Raw genomic sequence first — 16455 nt, 5'->3', positions numbered from 1 at the left:
GGGTCGCGGGCGGGCGGGCGGACGGGCTGACTGGGGGCTCACTGACAGACGGATGGACTGACGGACTGACGCGGGGGCTCACAGACTGACTGACTGGGGGACTGACGGGCTCACCGACGGACGGACTGACTGACAGGCTGACTGACAGACTGGGGGGCTGACTGACTCACTGACTGACTAGCAGACTGACAGGCTCACTGATGGCACGCTTGCTGGCAGGCTGACTGACACATGGACTGATAGACTGGGGGGCTCACTGACTCACTCACTGGGGGACTGACTGACTGACAGGCTGACTGACTGGGGGGCTGAGTGACTGACTAGGGGACTGACAGACTGACGGGCTCACTGACTGATGGCAAGCTCGCTGACTGACAGACACGCTGACTGATAGACTGGGGGGGCTCCCTGGCTGACTGACTGGGGTGCTGACCAACTGACAGGCGGGCTGACTGACAGACTGGGGGCTCACCGACACGCTCACTGACTGACGGAGCTGACTGGCTGGGGGTCTCCCTGGCTGACGGACTGACTGACCAGGGGACTGACCGAGACCACCTGCTGCTGCGGGTTGGTTCCTGGCAAGGCGTCTCCCTGCGCGCCTCGGGCAGGAGGCCGGGTGCAGCGCCCCGCTCCATGCGTTGGGGCACACGCGGGAGCTTCCGTTCACCGCTCCACAACACCGGTGCGTGGGGCGTTGCGTTGCGTTGCGTTGCGGGGCAGCTGCCAGCGGTGCCCCGGAGTTGTCGCTCCACCGCCGGGAAGGCAGCGCAGGTGGAGGTCAGGTCGGCCCCGCTCCCCAGAGAGGGGGTCCGCTACCAGCCAGTGGGTTTTAGTTTTAGGGGGATGGTCTGATGTTTGAACTGGGTTGTGAAACTGCTCATTCAGAAGTCCTGAGTCAGATCCAGCCTGATTGACGGAGTTATTTCCTAACATTGATTTGCAAAAGGTTGTTATTTACCTTCTGGTTACAGATATTTGAGGCCTCGAAGTTATGAGTGGTTTTTTTTTTTTCCTAGAAGCCTACTTCTAACAAGCAAAACCTAGCGCGTACCTGTGGAGGAGATGAGAGGAGATGAGGTTTTTAGGAAAAAAGAAAAAGCAAAAAACATAAACCTGTGGAAGTTGCCAATTTTGGATTTTTTTGGGGAAAAGATAGCAATTTCCTTTGATTTCTTTATGCCTTACCATAGGTTCCACATTCAAAATACTCAAAATATTTCATGTGTATCCACTTTTTTTTAATTGTCATTTGACACTGCACAGCTGCTTAAATTCCAGTAGTGGAAAATGTTTATTTGACATAAAAATTTTGGGTACATACAGGTAAAGAAAGGTGTATGGTCATCGGACCACTTCCAGCACATTCTCTCATACTTCTTAGTGTAAGTAGCTTAGAGATGAAAGATATAACCATCATCAAGCACTTCTAAAATGTGGTAATAGCAACTCAGCTTTTAAATCGTGACTGCTAGGGGAGGAAGAAGCAACAGGTCATACTCTTTCTTTTGCCTTCTCTAGGCCCATTCCTTTCTTCATGTCGTGCAACCGCAGGAATGGGAGAAGGGACTACCTCCCCTCTCCCCATCCCCATGTCCTTTGCGGCTGGATGCCTCCTGCACCCCCAAGAAGTGGGAGATGTGAGACTGAATCCCGTGAGGCTAGGGAAGACACTGAGCTTGGCTTCCCCTCACTCCTCAGTGCTTTAACTGGTTGGTTATCAGATAAGAAGTGGATACCTCTTATTCCTCCTCTAGACACGTTTTAGGAGTGAGCACTGAGTTCCCTTCATTTCTCTTCAGGGAAGGAGTCCAGGCTCCGGAGGCACCTACAGCTCCTGACTTAGGAATGCTTTGGAGGGGAATAACATTCAGACTTGTGTCCAATCGATTAGGCGTAGGTTGTTCTTTCTTGGGGTTGTGTTCTGGAGTACCTGATGTCCAGTTAACTTTAGGGTCTGGCCCTGAATCTGTAGCGAATGCCCTGCACTGGGAGCAATCTGAGTGGGTGGAAAACTGGGTGGATCAGTTTATGGTTTGGAACATAGAACGTGATTATCCTTATCTTGTACAGGGGAAGTTCAAATAACACTTGGTCATAAACATTTCCAGTTTTATTATCCAGCCACACTTAATCTGCATGAACTCCAGCAGCAATGGATTTTACTTACATGTGCAGTCCTTTCTTTCTTTCTTTCTTTTTTTTTTTTTTGCTTGTGACTGCCATTCATTTTAACCTGTGCATTCCTTTTAACACTGATTTTCTGGAATTTTAGGTTTTCACTGCAAAGTCTGAATTTTACTGTTTAGATATACCTCTACACAAATGGCCATAAAGCAGATTTATGGCAGTACTTTTTTCTAAATCTTAACCATTTAAATGACAGTAGCTAAGTTATTTTTACTGTGTTTGGGCAGGATGTGTTACAGTACCTTATGTGATTGTTTATCTACAGATTCTGATACAGTTTCAATCTTTAAAAATCTGAATTCTTTAAGATGTTAGAATCAGGACTGCATTTTAAAGTTTCCATGGCATGAGCACATGTTTGTGTTGGACAGCTTGCTTAATAGCATTTTTATGTAAATAATTGCATCTTGGCATCTTACAGAAAAAACTAATGATGCTGCTTCAAGTCTTCCTGACTGTAGAGTCAACAAGTAGACAGAAGTATATTGATTCACAGTACACAAGAAGGTCTGTCTACACAACCAAAGGACTAAAAACTTCTTTTAATTAAAATATTTTGTAAATAAATTCTAAACTCTTCCCCTGGTTTTCTTCAAGTGCATATTGCAGCCTAACCTAAAGTTGAGATTGTCACAAAACTGCAAAATCAGTTGATGTTGTTTTTAGATGATAAAAATTATCCACAAGGCGAAGAGATACAAGTGAAATAAATTAAAATTCCAGCAGTTAAAAACTCAAAATATATGCACATATATATTGCATGTCAGTAGCTACTACAGTGAAAACACTAGTAGAATAGGACTTGTGAGCGAGGTAATATGTGCATGTCTTCCATCATATATATTGAAATGCAAATACCTGTGGTTCTGCCTGCTGTAATTGTCCCCTCTCCCCTAAGTGACCAGCCTTTAGAAAAGTATATTAAATTATGGAAATCTGTAGTCAGCCATTGCCCATCACATACAAGCTTTAGAGATTTAGAAGCGATAAATTAATGTTTTGAAAAACATGAATATTATTATCTTGCTGGATATGAAAATTGCTTGTACAGGAGTCCTAAGTAGCAAGATTCAGACAACCTTTGGTGATGTGTGAAATTCCATTTCTGGGGGAGTTGAGTATTTTTAAGGATACTAGAGTAATAGGTGAAAGTAATGTCAATATAGGAAACCGTGGTCTTCAACACCTTATCTGAATGTGTTATCACAAGCACCTCTGGAAGTAGATGCAGCTCTGCTAAACTCACGTCTCAGGTTGCAGCGTGCACGAGGGTGGTCTGCCAAAATGCTCAGTGTGGTGGAAAATTTAAAAACAATACATGACAGTAACCCTATCCTGTACACACATGGCCCTTTTTACTAACAGCCAGATCTTCACAAACAAATCTCCTTAAGCCAAAGCACACTTTTTCTGATAGTGTCAGGATCTGTTTCTTTCTTCTGTTTACTTTCCTAATCTGTCAGAAGTTGCCCCACAAAGTCCTTTGAGTTTCTTTCAGATTTGCAAAGCTGTGCTTTCTTAAGGAGGAATAGTGACTCTCTTAATCCACTGGTTAGTTATATAACAAACATAGAAAGCCAGCAGTTGACTGTATAAAATGCAAGCTGTTTTGTTTAAGTCTGAATTCCTTTAACATGCTCCTGGTTATTGTGTGCAGGATTCTGATCTCCAACTGATACAAGCTCAGCCGTCATAGTACTTCAGCCAGTGAAATTAAATTGGCATACAGCTGGTTTATGTAAGATGGGAGAAAACCCCTTAGCACCTTCTGTATGGTCCAAGCTTTCTATTTACTCAGTGGTAGCAGAACTTAAGTATCATGTTAGGACCAGCACGTGTTATGAATTAGTGTGCAAATCCTTGGGAGGCTTTGTGACAATTTTTAGTTTAACAGGCAGGATTTTGGTTACCCGTTGCCCCTTTTGCATTGGCTGACTAAACCAAAAATAGCTCTATTGAAGTCATTGGCCTGATTCAGTTAAACTGTGTTTAGGATGCCTGCTGGGAAGAGGAGATGAAGATAAATGTGCCACCTGTTTGTACACCAGTCCCAGGGATGGCTGCCTACCAAATCATTCCCCAGAGTAGGTTAAAGCGGTCTCAGAGCTGCTCTGAGGAGTGTTTTCTGGCTGGCTTGTGAGACTGTGGTGGTACTCTGGCTATGGCCTCTTCCTGCTGAAGTGTCTCCGTGCCCAGAGCTGTGAGAGGGAAGGCATTGACCTGGCTGCTCTGGCTCTCCACCATCCCCATCCCATGGTTCCTCTTAAAGTAGGGAATCCTTAGCTGGCGTTTGAGGGTCCTTTCCCACAGCCAGAAGGCTGCCAAGAGGCTGGCATGGAGCCAGAGACCCTCCTCGGTGGAGCACGCTGGTGTTTCGGAGAGCAGATTCAGGTTTCTGACCTGTTCCACTAACATCATTTTCATGTCCCAAAGGATACCACCACTTAAATTTATTTGGCCTGGTGGCATTGCAGTTCTCTGCTAGTATAGCAATCTGTAAAACATGCACTCAAAGGGCCAGTTCTCTTTTCATTTATACTGAGGAATTCCTCTTGGATGCATGAGGGTGCAGCAAATGTAAAAAAGCAAAACCCCAGCACTCGTAGAGGGGAGGATCCTGAATCCACGTGGTGCAGGTGGGTAGGGAGCGAGATGGCTGAGCAGCGAAAAGTTACCAAGTGAGAAAATGTTGCAAGAGGTCAATGTTTTCTGCCCTTGGCATAGGTGTGCTAGCCGAGAATATGGATTGCCCCCCACAGGGCACATGCAAGTCCCGGAGCTGCAAACTGGAGCATAAGGTTCTTGTAGCTGAAGGATAAGTAAGTGACACCAGGTGTTTAAGACAGAGAGCTGCCCAGGGAACCCGGCAGGTGGGCTGCAGAGCAGCAACCTTTGCTGTTTTCTCTCCGCTCTCCGCTTGCTGCTCCATGGTGCGAAAGGAGAGCAGCTGGAGCGGGTTGCAGAAGAGCCAGCGTTTGGCGGCACAGCCCCAAGGACATGCTGTCGAAGCGCTGAGAACGCGAGATGCAGCACCACGCCATGCCATCAGGGCTGCTGGCAGCACGGGGCTCTTCTCCGTTGTCATCGGGCAGAACTTGAGGCACTAATCTTTAATCATGAGGTGTTGGCCTCTGATCTTGCTGGGCAGGAGCATGTATGTAGTGTTTTGATGACCTCTCAGTGCTGACAAGGAGTCCCCTTTTTTCCCTCATTGCATTTTGTTTGCTTTTTTTGGACTGTTTGTTTTATTGAGCAAATTCCTGGCTAAAAATCCAATACCAGGTGAAGGATAATTAGGCAACAAACAAAGGTGGCTTCATTTCATGATGAATGAATTCAGGAAGGAGAAGCAGGGATACAAATTAAAATATGCTTGTATACAAATGCTTTTTACTGTTTTATTTACTGAAATAGCATAGAAAGTGGTTGCAAAAGAAGAAAGCCTATAGCTTTCTTCTGTGAGTTTATTCAGTTGTAGGTTAAAAGGATTAAGTTTAGTGTAAGAATGTGTATACATAATTATGCCTTATCTGACGACTGCAAGTAGAATGGTAAACATAACTATTTGAATGTAATTACAGGCCTCATTAAGTGAATCGTAAGTCACCTCTCTGTGTTCGCAGTTAGTTTCAGTCTGCTTAAATTAGTAAGGTCCAATTCTATTGGCATCAGTTGCTACTGGAGTAACTACTGGAGTTAAAGGCTGAGAGAGCGCTCTTTGACCACTGGGTCACAGACAGACCTATAATCCTTTTACTGACTATGTTCATCTCAAAGCCGTCTTTACCCCCAGAATCTCACTTCTCTGGTGTTTAGGAACTTTCTCATAAGCTTCAAGCTGCACCTAATCCAGTGTAACTGGGCTGATGCCAAATGAAGTGAGCCTCTTCCCCCAGCCACGGGTTCCCTTTGCCTCCTTTGCATCAAAACTAGTGAAAATGAGAGTACAGAGCGGGACAGACCAAGGAAGAACTGGTCTTTTTTCTCTCTGATAGGCTAGGCCTGTGCTGAAAAAAATTGTCAGTGCTAACAGATTAGTTTAAAAATAAACACAAAGATTATGAGCCAGGTATACTGCTATGCTTAGCCCTCTTTATGAAAAATACAGTACATGGACATTATTTCTCTTTTACGATGATAAATGGAAAGCCAGTACTATGATTATTTTTGTAGAGGCTCTGAAAACCCGCACAGGAGAAGCACTGATGCCCAGAGCCTCTGGAACCCTTCACATGATTTCAGCCGTTCTTCTGCCCCTCTAGACTTCGTGTGTTGCTACACCCGTGTTAAAGAGAAAAAATCAGATCATCACAGTGATCTGTTTATCCTGAAAGATTGTTTTCAGTGTGAAACTCATATTGTTCATAGAGATGTCTGAATATTCTTATATATATGTCATTTTAGTGAAATTAATAATGAATTTTTTTATTGAGCCAGCTTTTACAGTATTTTACATCCTGGCAAACCCTAATGATCTCAGTAGAGATCATACATAATACATCAGCATTTGTCTCATTGCTTGAGGCTCAGGGTAAGCACAAATACGTGTTCTGTAACCTTGAACTTCAGCTTGCGAGCTTGCCTGACCGCTGAAACGCTAAGCTCCCACAGGGTACTCAGGTGTCCGCAGGAGCTGGGTGCCCCGTACAGAGCACAAGCACTGTTTCTAATGCACAATTTTCAGGTATCAGATTGAGAACTGCTGCCCACTAATGTGCTTGCATCCTCTGAAAACTGGCCCTCACATTCCTGACAAGTTCCAGATAGTTACTGTTTCTGATTCACCCAAGTGCTGAAGTTAATATAGCACGTGAGAACAATATTTTAAAAGCCCATCAAAACAGGCCACGAGTTTGGGAGAATCTGTGGTTACTCCCAGGTGTGTGAGGGATTCCATTCTGGGGAAGAAGCTTGAGGAATCTCAGCAGCGAATGCAATGAACTGACAGGTATTTATAAACAGGGAATTACTGCGAAAATACTTCTTCAGGGCTATCTCAACTATTCAGTTCCTACTGAACCCAGCCTCAGGTTCTTACACAATGTTTTGCTAAGTTTAAACATTTGATCAAGTACATTTTGATTCACAGGAAAACAAACAGGCTTGACTTTTTTCCTTTCTTTCTTAAACCTAAACCAGTTAGACTGCATTCTTGTTAGCCTGGCGTCCTTCATGAAGAAATAAGCGTTACACAGAGTATGTATGCAATTTTTGGATAGAAAACAATCTGTGGCTCTACTAGTATCCTTTAATTTACTAATCATAAAGGGAGGTGAAGTAGTTTGTGCTGTCCTCACACTGAGATGCACTCTGCTAGGATGTGGTTCAGACTATGAAAAATAAGGACAGACTATCTCACTTTCCCTTTATGATTTTTAATGAGACAGCCACAGCAGTTACTTGCACAGATAATGTTAATGAATATTTTAATTCATTCAGAGCTGTTTATGTAATCTCTTGTGTTCTTTGGTCTCTGACCTTGTGCTTTTTTTCCTGTCATCTTTCCACTTCTTGTACGTGTCCCTCCTATTTAGTGAGCGTTTTCATCCTCTATAATAAATAGCTTGCACGTTGTTCTCAGAGACTCTGAAGGAGGGGAGGGGAAGGGAAGGTGAATTAGCTACCTGGAAAATTCTGTAGATTATTCATAAGACTAATTAAACAAAATGAAACAAAACCCTAGCAGCTTCCCTGCACATCTCTGATCCTAAGAAAAATTCTTCTGCTCTGAAGTCCATGCTGAGGAAAGATTTGGGATGGGACGTTATGTCTACTTATCTTTCTGAGTGTTTACAGTGTATAGCAGTGCATTTGAAATACTTGCCTTTCCATTTATGCCCGCAGTTAATTTTGTGGAGCTACTTAAGTAGCTTACATTTTAATCCACAGGTATTTGGAGGAAGGAAGAATCAGTGGTCAAAAAACACAGCTCATTAATTTTACATAATAGCAAAAGAATAAGTAGGTCAGTATTCTATGCATTATTTTGCTAGTAGGGTAGTCTAATTGCAGTGAAGTTAATGTTTATGTGGTACTTTGAAGGTGTAATTTATTGAACAGGACTAATGTAATGTTCATACACTTTTACATTTTAGGTATACTCTTTACCTGGAAAGAAATTATTAACCTAGCATGAAGTCGTTTGGGGGTTTCTGGTGTGTAGTGGAAGAACCAGGGTGGGAATTCATCTAAGCAAGTGCTTATATGTATCTTTGAGCTGCCTGGCTAGACCCCCACTGCAAACGGAGGACAGAAATACTCATATTTGGGGAATGATTTCTTTCATCCTAAAGTAGATGTCTGAAACATATCATATGAATCATATCTGCCTGCTTCTCTCCTCTGACTATAATGGAAAATTTGAGGGGACTTGGCCTGATGTGGGCATTTACCTTGCAGATAACTAGAGTTAGGTGAGACAGATCTCTGGACCAGAGTAATTCAGTGTTTTCTGCAGTGATGTGGAAGTAAATAGAAAGGCTGCTTAAAATGAGTCAAATAGCAGTCTGGGTTGGTTGGCTGAAAGGACTCATGCAACGTAACTTGACGGGTCTGTATATATCATATACGTATATACTAGGTTCCAAGTACATTTGACGTGGTAGATCAAAAATGTTGTTATGCTCTTTTTCTTTGCTCTCAATGTCTGCATTTTTCTTTCTGTCAAAGCCTAGCAGGGTACATTCCTAGAGCAAACCCCTTCTTACTTGATGCTGTATCATCCTGCTGCAGTTTCCTTCCAGAGATTTCTGTGCTCCTCAGACCCTTGTACAGGTCAGTGATGGAGGTGGTAGCTCTGAAGCTGAATCCCAGTCTCCTGGATTCAGTGGTAAATACAAAGCAAATACAAGACCCTCCTGCTTGGATCTATGCTGAACACAAAACTGTCTCCAGCCTTTCCTCCCATGCACTCAACTGATTGTCTTCTGCCTGGATTCTTCTTTCCACCACCGCTGTGGCGCAGTCTGGCTGTCATCTAGGAAACGCTTTCTCTCAGGTTTTTGCTAACCCAATTAATACAAAACTTCTCTCTCAGCATAGGATTCTCACCAGCTCCTTCCCCCCACATTGTTCTTTCACGTGTGTGAATGCAGGGCTGTGCTCCTGAGAGGTTCTCTTCAACTTTTTCCAGATATCTCCTGACTAAACTCTGCTTTCTGTTATTTGCTGAGCAGTACAAGCAGCTGGCCCTCACTTCCAGCTTTGCTGGTAAGCTGCACCTCTATTGGAATAGGATCTGACTGATCCTCTTGTCCATGCATGGAGAAAATTACTTGTTTGTAATGACCAAAAGGGAATGAATGTAGGTACCCATTATGGAATGTGGAGTATGACATCTCTAAGTCAAGAATCAGATCTCTATATATCAGGAGGAATCAAGTTCTGAATTCTCAGTGGTTAATGAATTACATGTAACTAGAACATATATATATGGGAAGGAAAAGCAAAGGTGTGTCATCCTATAACCTTTCCTCCATGTGGTTCCTCTGCTTTCCAAACTCCAGTGGCTACTCGTACAGTTTAGATGTAGAGGTGCTCTGTCAGTTATTCCATCCATGTCCTCTAGCCAGGTAAGTCCCAAGCAGTACTGCTGACACAGTGCAGAAAGGACAGGCAGAAAAAGGGGCTACTGGAAAGAAAATGAGTTTCTGCTTGAGTCCAGTGAGAGGCCATGGTCAAATACATTGGTCAGTCAGATACCAGGCTGAACACTGGTGGAGTGCTAAAGCACACCCTTCCAACACTGAAGCACCAGAGATGGGGTCAAGGAGGAGGTTTCCGCAGCGGATTTGAAGGTCTGCCCATTTTATGTGAGTCTGGCATCCTTTATTAGCATCATGTCTGCCAGAGCATTTTCTTATACATATATGTGTGTGTGTGTGTGTGTGTGTATAAATATGTGTCATAGACTTATTTTTGAAAATACCAGTAGAAGATGTGACAACATAAGGTGTGGAGTTACACAGGGCTTTTGCCAGGGTATTTACTGCTCCCAGTTTGTTGAGAAGTGAGTGTATAAGGTTGATGTCCTGAACATAAACACTGAAACAGCAAAAGCAGAAAGGGGAGTGTAATGTGAAAGTCATTGTTTCTAGTGTTCAGGTAAAATTAGATTATTTCATCTCACTCGAAGCTAGAGGTCCTGGTATTCTGTGACATAGTTCTTCAGCTCAACTTTCTGGGGTATTATTTAATGAACAGGTGTTCTAATATATGAAATAAGATCCATTTTCAGCTCTGCCAGTATATCTCAGTTAAAATAACTTTTCTGCTCTGACTTTGATTGCAACAGCCTCAGTTTGCAAATGACTCCATTGGCTTCTTTATCTGGACCAAATTTAAAGACTTCACCATTGCAGCTCTTCATTGCTCCACCTTTTTCTATAGCTCTGCTCTTTTCCAAAGCTCTGTCTCTGATTTAATTCTCTACTCTGTTCTTATCCTTATTTTTTTTCTCCCATATTTTATTTTATTCTCTGTAACTTTTTGTACTGCTTGTATTTTCTCTTTTAGGGGAATGGCATGACATGTACGGTCTCTACCATCTGTAACAAACTACTCTCCTGTCCAGGGGGAAAGCCATGTGCACTGTGGTCATATACATTGCTTGGGTACGCTTGTGTTTTTAGTGTGCGCGCTAATATGTGTCTACACTGGAAACAGTTCAGATTTGAGGAAGTAAGGATGAAAGTGTGCTTTTTACAAGGAAAGGCTTGTAATTGTACGATGTTTCTGCAGAAAAATGTATTTTTACTTCTTCAGGCTCTGAGAAACTCTGTATCTTGCGTAAGTGATCTTACAGAAAGCTCTGGGGTTCCTGAGTTACTGCATTCAGGTTTCTTCTTGGATCTTCTGGCAGCCTCTTAGATTTCCTCAGACAAGGTTTTGAGCATTTTCAGGACTTAGAAACTGGCTCACAGTGGGAGCAAATTCCTCAGTTCAAATGCTAAGCATCCGCCAACTCTGTATTCAAATTTTTTTCCACAGTATTTTACTTAATACTTTACTGACTGACTGATCATTGTTGCTGCTTCCACCCTCCACATGGCATAGTGTCCCACGTGCTCAGGAAATGTTGTGGCACAATTGATATAAAGACTTATATTGTGTGAAGTTGGGGAAATTAGCATGTCTTGCTAGACAATTCACCGCTGAGAGGTAAATAAGATAGCACTGGCTTAAAACATGTAATAAAGGGGAAAAATGACCAGAGCATTCTTGACTGAAATTTGTTTCCAGAAGGACATTGCTTATATTTTCTGAACCCCTAAGGATTAAGGTATGTCTGAAACAAGAAGAGCAAAGCAATAATTGGCATTATGCCTACCTGCTTGGTAAAACACATAAGCAAAGACAAATGCAGCCTTTATCTGGATGGAGAGGGAGGGGGAGGGAAGAGAGGTAAAGAAGTTGCATATGAGAAGGTCATGGCTCTGCAGTTATGTCTATGCCGCACTGCCTCGTACTAATGCAGAGCTACAGCCCCTTTACTGCCCCACCATCAGTAAATCTGTATCTGTTTAGGCACAGGACTTCTATGGGATTTAAGTATAGGCGTAGCACTGGGCACGGTAAGGGTCATATGGATTCAGGACTCAAAAATGCATGTGATCGCGCAGCTGCCAGACACTGAGATTTTTATGCAGTTAACTACTATGCTTTGATAGGCTGCTGCTGCTTTCTGCAAAACAGGACCGTGCAAGTTCCTGGTCCCACCCATCTAATGAAAAGCAAGTGAAACTTTTCCTGCCTGTGTTGAAACATCAGCATGGAGAAACCTTCACAGGCCTGGGGAGGGTGGGGCCTGAGGCTGCAGTCAGGCACACTCTGCACGGCAAGCAGGCAGAGTGCACAGCATTCTTTTACAGTTTGCTGTTCTCGCTTCCCACACAAACGTAAAAACAATCCAGATTAATATACCCCTTTGATCGTGCTCATTTTTTCTTCTGCAAGAATGTAGAAGATATGTATGACTAAAGTCAAGCATGACTTTAGTTTAAAAAAAATTGCATATGCACAAAAGCCATGAATTGCTATGAATTAAAGGAAGACAAGCTAGAACAATGCCTTCCAAAGCAACCATAAGCTAATTCCTCTCACTGTGACACATCTTGTTTTTTTCATTATATACAGTGTCAGATTGCTCCCCTTAATACCTGGTTCATATGGTTGGACTACAACTACGATGTACCACTTAAGACTAAAATTAAATAGGGAGAGATGCCTGTTTAGATTCTTGTGGCTGTGGTCAAGAATGTGGCACCACATTGCTCTGGGTACTGAAACATTTTCTAAACATTAATAAGAAAGGCACTGAAGGATGTGGATCTCCTAATTGCCCATGTAAGATTGCTTGAAATGGTTCAGAAAAATATGTTCCTAATATTTATTCTGTGATCTTTTATTTAGAATCAGTTGTTGAAAACATTACATTTACCCTTGGTGTCTGTGCCTTATATGCATTCCAGACCTAGGAGAAGTAGGAAGCTAATGCTTGCACTAAGATGACAATCTTCAGAGTATAGGAGATGATAAAATCCTGATTCTGTAAGACCAAGAAGAACATTTAAGTATTCCTGCTGTGATGTAGCCAGGTCTTTGCCAGCTGCCTGTGTCCACGGTACACATACAAGCAGGCGTATCAGAAGACTGGCTTGGCTAAACAGGGAGCTCATGATGGAGCTCCAATGCAAAAAGTCAGTATACAGGAGGTGGGAATAGGGACATGTTATGGTGGAGGAATTTATAAACATTGCCCAAATATGCAGGGGTAGTGTTAGGAAAGCCAGAGCTTAACAGGAGTTGAGACTTGCAAAGGATATTAAGGGCAAAAATAAAAGCATCTACTGCTACATTAGTTGAAAAAGGCTGAACAAGTAAAACGTAGGACCATTGCTGAATGGAGCAGATGCTTTAGTGACAGCAGACACAGATGAGGTCCAGGTACTCAATACCTTCTTTGCCTTAGTCTTTACCAACAAGCTATCCCGTTCCTCTATGCTTAGGACAAGGGTTCAAAGGGAACCACTGAAGGCTGAGTCAGGAATTACTCGGGAGAGCTTGACCAGGCAGCCTTATGGTACCAGATGGGCTGCATGTTTGACCGTATCAGATGCTGTATCCAGTTTAACCCCCCCCCCCCCCCCCGATACAGGAAAGACTGAAAAACTGGAGCAAGTTCAGCTGAGGTCCCCAAAATGGTCAAGGTCTGGAGCACTTGCTCTGCGAGAAGGGGCTGAGTGAACCAGATTAGTTCAGCACAGAGAAGAGACAGCTTTCGGTGGACCTGATAGCAGCCTGCCAGGACCTATGAGGTGATCAAGAGGATGAAGCCAGGCTCTTGGCAGCGGTGCCTTGTGGGAGAACAAGAAACAATGGACATAAATTGAAACAGGAGAGGTTCAGACTGGGTATGAGCCAAAACTTTTTCCCCATGAGGACAATTAAGCATTGCAGCAGGTCACCCAGAGAGGTTATGCAGTTTCCATCTGTGGAGGTTTTCTAGCCCTGATTGGATAAAGCCCTGAGCAACCTGGCCTGACATCATAGCTGATCCTGCTTTGAGTGGGATTTTGGACCTGAGACCTCATAATTTTCCTATGATCCTATGATCTCTGGTATTTCTTAAACTCTTTCAGTATGTATGCAAAACTGTCAAGTTATCATTTTTCTCTTCAGAAATAAGTGAGAGCCTATGACAGACATTTACGTGCCCCTGCCAGTTAGAGAGCTTGAACTTGGAAAACAAAGATGGCACTGTACATGGGTCTCTCTGCTTCCATTTTCTCTCAAAGTTTAGTGGTTTTGGCATTCGCTGACATGTAGGAGAACCAGGGACCAGCCACAGAACAGGCCCAATGGGGATCTGAAATCATATCTTCTCCTTCCCCCCAAACTACTAAGTAAAGTAGAAGATTGTCTTGGGGTTTTTTTGGTTGATTTGGGTAATACTGGGATTAGGTAAAATGGTTTTGGTGCCCAGCTCCAGCAGACCATGAATCCTGAATAGTCAGACACCATTTCCTGTGCTCCTGGCTCCATCCGCTTTATGTGGAGACCTGAGGTACTTTACTCACCGCAGTGAATTTCCATTGGCTATCAGTGAAACCTGTGTTAGATCTCAAATTCTTAATCATAACAAGCATATTTCTTCTGCAAAACACAGCTAGAATCTTTAAGCAAGTGCTGACCCAAGCTTCTGTCTGCATAATATGGTGCAGAGCTGTATGGACTTACCTGCCAGGCTTCCTGTGCGGTATAGCCTCTTTTATTTGGCTTGGCGTATGGGCTAGGCTTATTGGCAGAATTTATTAACTGGGAATCAGTGCTGCAGGACTCAGTTTCATGAGCACCTGATCTGACTTATGCCTCGGTAGCTTGAATAGCTGTGCTGCTCTCATCTACTGTCCCTGTTCTGTAGTTAGCACAGGAACAGCCATGGCAAGTCTACTTGTTCCAGCTGGTATAGCCTTGCCCAATGTTACATGAATGCATAGTGAGTGAAAGGGTTGCTTCCCTCCCTCCCCCTCCCCCCCCCCCCCCCCCCCCCCGCTGGTGTCTTGGTGGTCCTGAGGGAGGAGAAGGATGGAGGAAGCAGACAGTTCCAGCCTCTCTATCACAGAAACCCAGCACAAGTTCTTCACTCACTCCCCTCAGCTGTGCAGCCAAAGGCTAAAACAGTGAATCCTTCTTGTACATGGAGCTTGCTCCTTTAACTCTCTATCTGCTAAAAGAGCAGATGGAGTTCACCTTTCTTCAGTATTTTGACCAGTTTCAATTTAAACACGTATTGCCTGATTTTGTGAGTGAAGGAAAGTGCTTGGTCAAATCCCAGGCAGGGCTTGATCCTGCAGCAAAGCATTTCTTCTCTTTCACCTCCTCCCAGCTCTAAGCTTCCTCCTAAAGAACAGGACAGTGGCCTGTTGATGACTGTCAGCATTAAGGGCACCTCTAGCTTCTCGCAGCCAGAGGTCCCAGGATGGCCAAACAGTTCCAGAAAAGCAAGCATATTTCGGCAGCTTACTCTGGGCTTGATCTTAGAAAAGGTATTACCTTTCCTCAAGAAACTTAGCCTTGAATGAATCATTAATTCCTTATCATTATCCATTAATGATTCTAAAACTGAATGAGTTTAGCTTATTGAGTTTATTACAGTAGATCCTTAAAAGCGGATTTCTGCTTGATGTTTGGGAATATCAACTTCCCAGAAAGGGAGTAACACAGAATGAGGTACATTGTGTTAAGTGAACTTGTTTGCCCAAACACTCTCCTAGCATAGTAGGGGAAACATGAAAAGAAATGTAGTCCCACCCCTGCACTCATAGGTCTGAAAAGTTGCCTGGATGGTGTGCAGCAACAAGGGAAATTTACTGCTGATAGCAGCATACTGTTTTCCAGATATACAAGTAGCAGAGAAACTGGCTTAGAAGAGTGGTTCTGAGTCATAGTGGCTCCTGGGAGGCTTCTGCGTTGGTCATTGCTCAGAGACGAGTTTGGAGTCAAACTACCAACTAGCTAAATGGTTTGGAGGATTTTCCTTTTGAGGGCCAGGTTGAGTAAGTGTGACTGTTGTCTGGTTGCTTTTGCATTGTATATAGCAGTAGAAGGGAGACCTTTGCATCGCTAGCTGACGGGACTGCCTTCGTGTCCAGCTCTGAAGAGTCCTCCTCATGTTCCCAGAGGAACACTATGCACAGCTGGTGTTTAGAGTGACCTGCAGGGTACATTTGCTGCAGGTGACTAATGCTTCACATTCTCCTCAGCCTCCAGATATCTCTCCTTCCTTTTCTGTGTCAAGTTGGAAAGAAAAGCTGGAGGCCTCTTGCAGAGATCCTGGAGTTTCTCCTGACATCTCCTGCTGTGAGGAAAGGTAAGATTTTTAAGCAGCCTGAGGTAAGTCTAAGAAAAGGCTAGTTCTGAAAGCAAAATGGTTGTTGTATCTTAGCGGCACCCTGGACTTCAGAATGGTCCTGGAAATGCTGTAGAAGGTGCCATGTGAGTGTGGGCTCACCACACCACCAAATGAAAGAAAGTGCTCCTTCCATATTAAAAATATATCAACATCCGATCCATTATGGGCATACTGCCATGGAAAACTCAGTAGCCAGGCCCTGACAGCAAAGCCTCTTACTGCTGATCATTTGTGAAGAGTCCCACTGAAGTGTGTGATTAATTTGCTTGACCACATGCAGTTCCAGGCTCTTGGAGGGTAAAGCATATTCTGTAGCTGTTGGTGTTAAGCTGCTTATTATGTTACAAAGGCGC

At 43.6% G+C, this 16455-nt stretch overlaps 1 long non-coding RNA gene across 1 annotated transcript in view; it reads left to right on the top strand.

Moving 5' to 3' along the window:
• LOC135327637 (uncharacterized) overlaps positions 1-16455 on the top strand; it is a 55823-nt gene that overhangs the window by 567 nt on the left and 38801 nt on the right. The window contains exon 2 of the long non-coding RNA XR_010388042.1: positions 15954-16060. This is a non-coding gene — a long non-coding RNA (uncharacterized LOC135327637). The remainder of the gene's footprint in view (positions 1-15953; positions 16061-16455) is intronic.

Source organism: Dromaius novaehollandiae, chromosome 2, assembly GCF_036370855.1.
Source record: "Dromaius novaehollandiae isolate bDroNov1 chromosome 2, bDroNov1.hap1, whole genome shotgun sequence".
Lineage (NCBI taxonomy): Eukaryota > Metazoa > Chordata > Aves > Casuariiformes > Dromaiidae > Dromaius > Dromaius novaehollandiae.
This window is presented reverse-complemented; position numbering and strand designations above follow the sequence as displayed.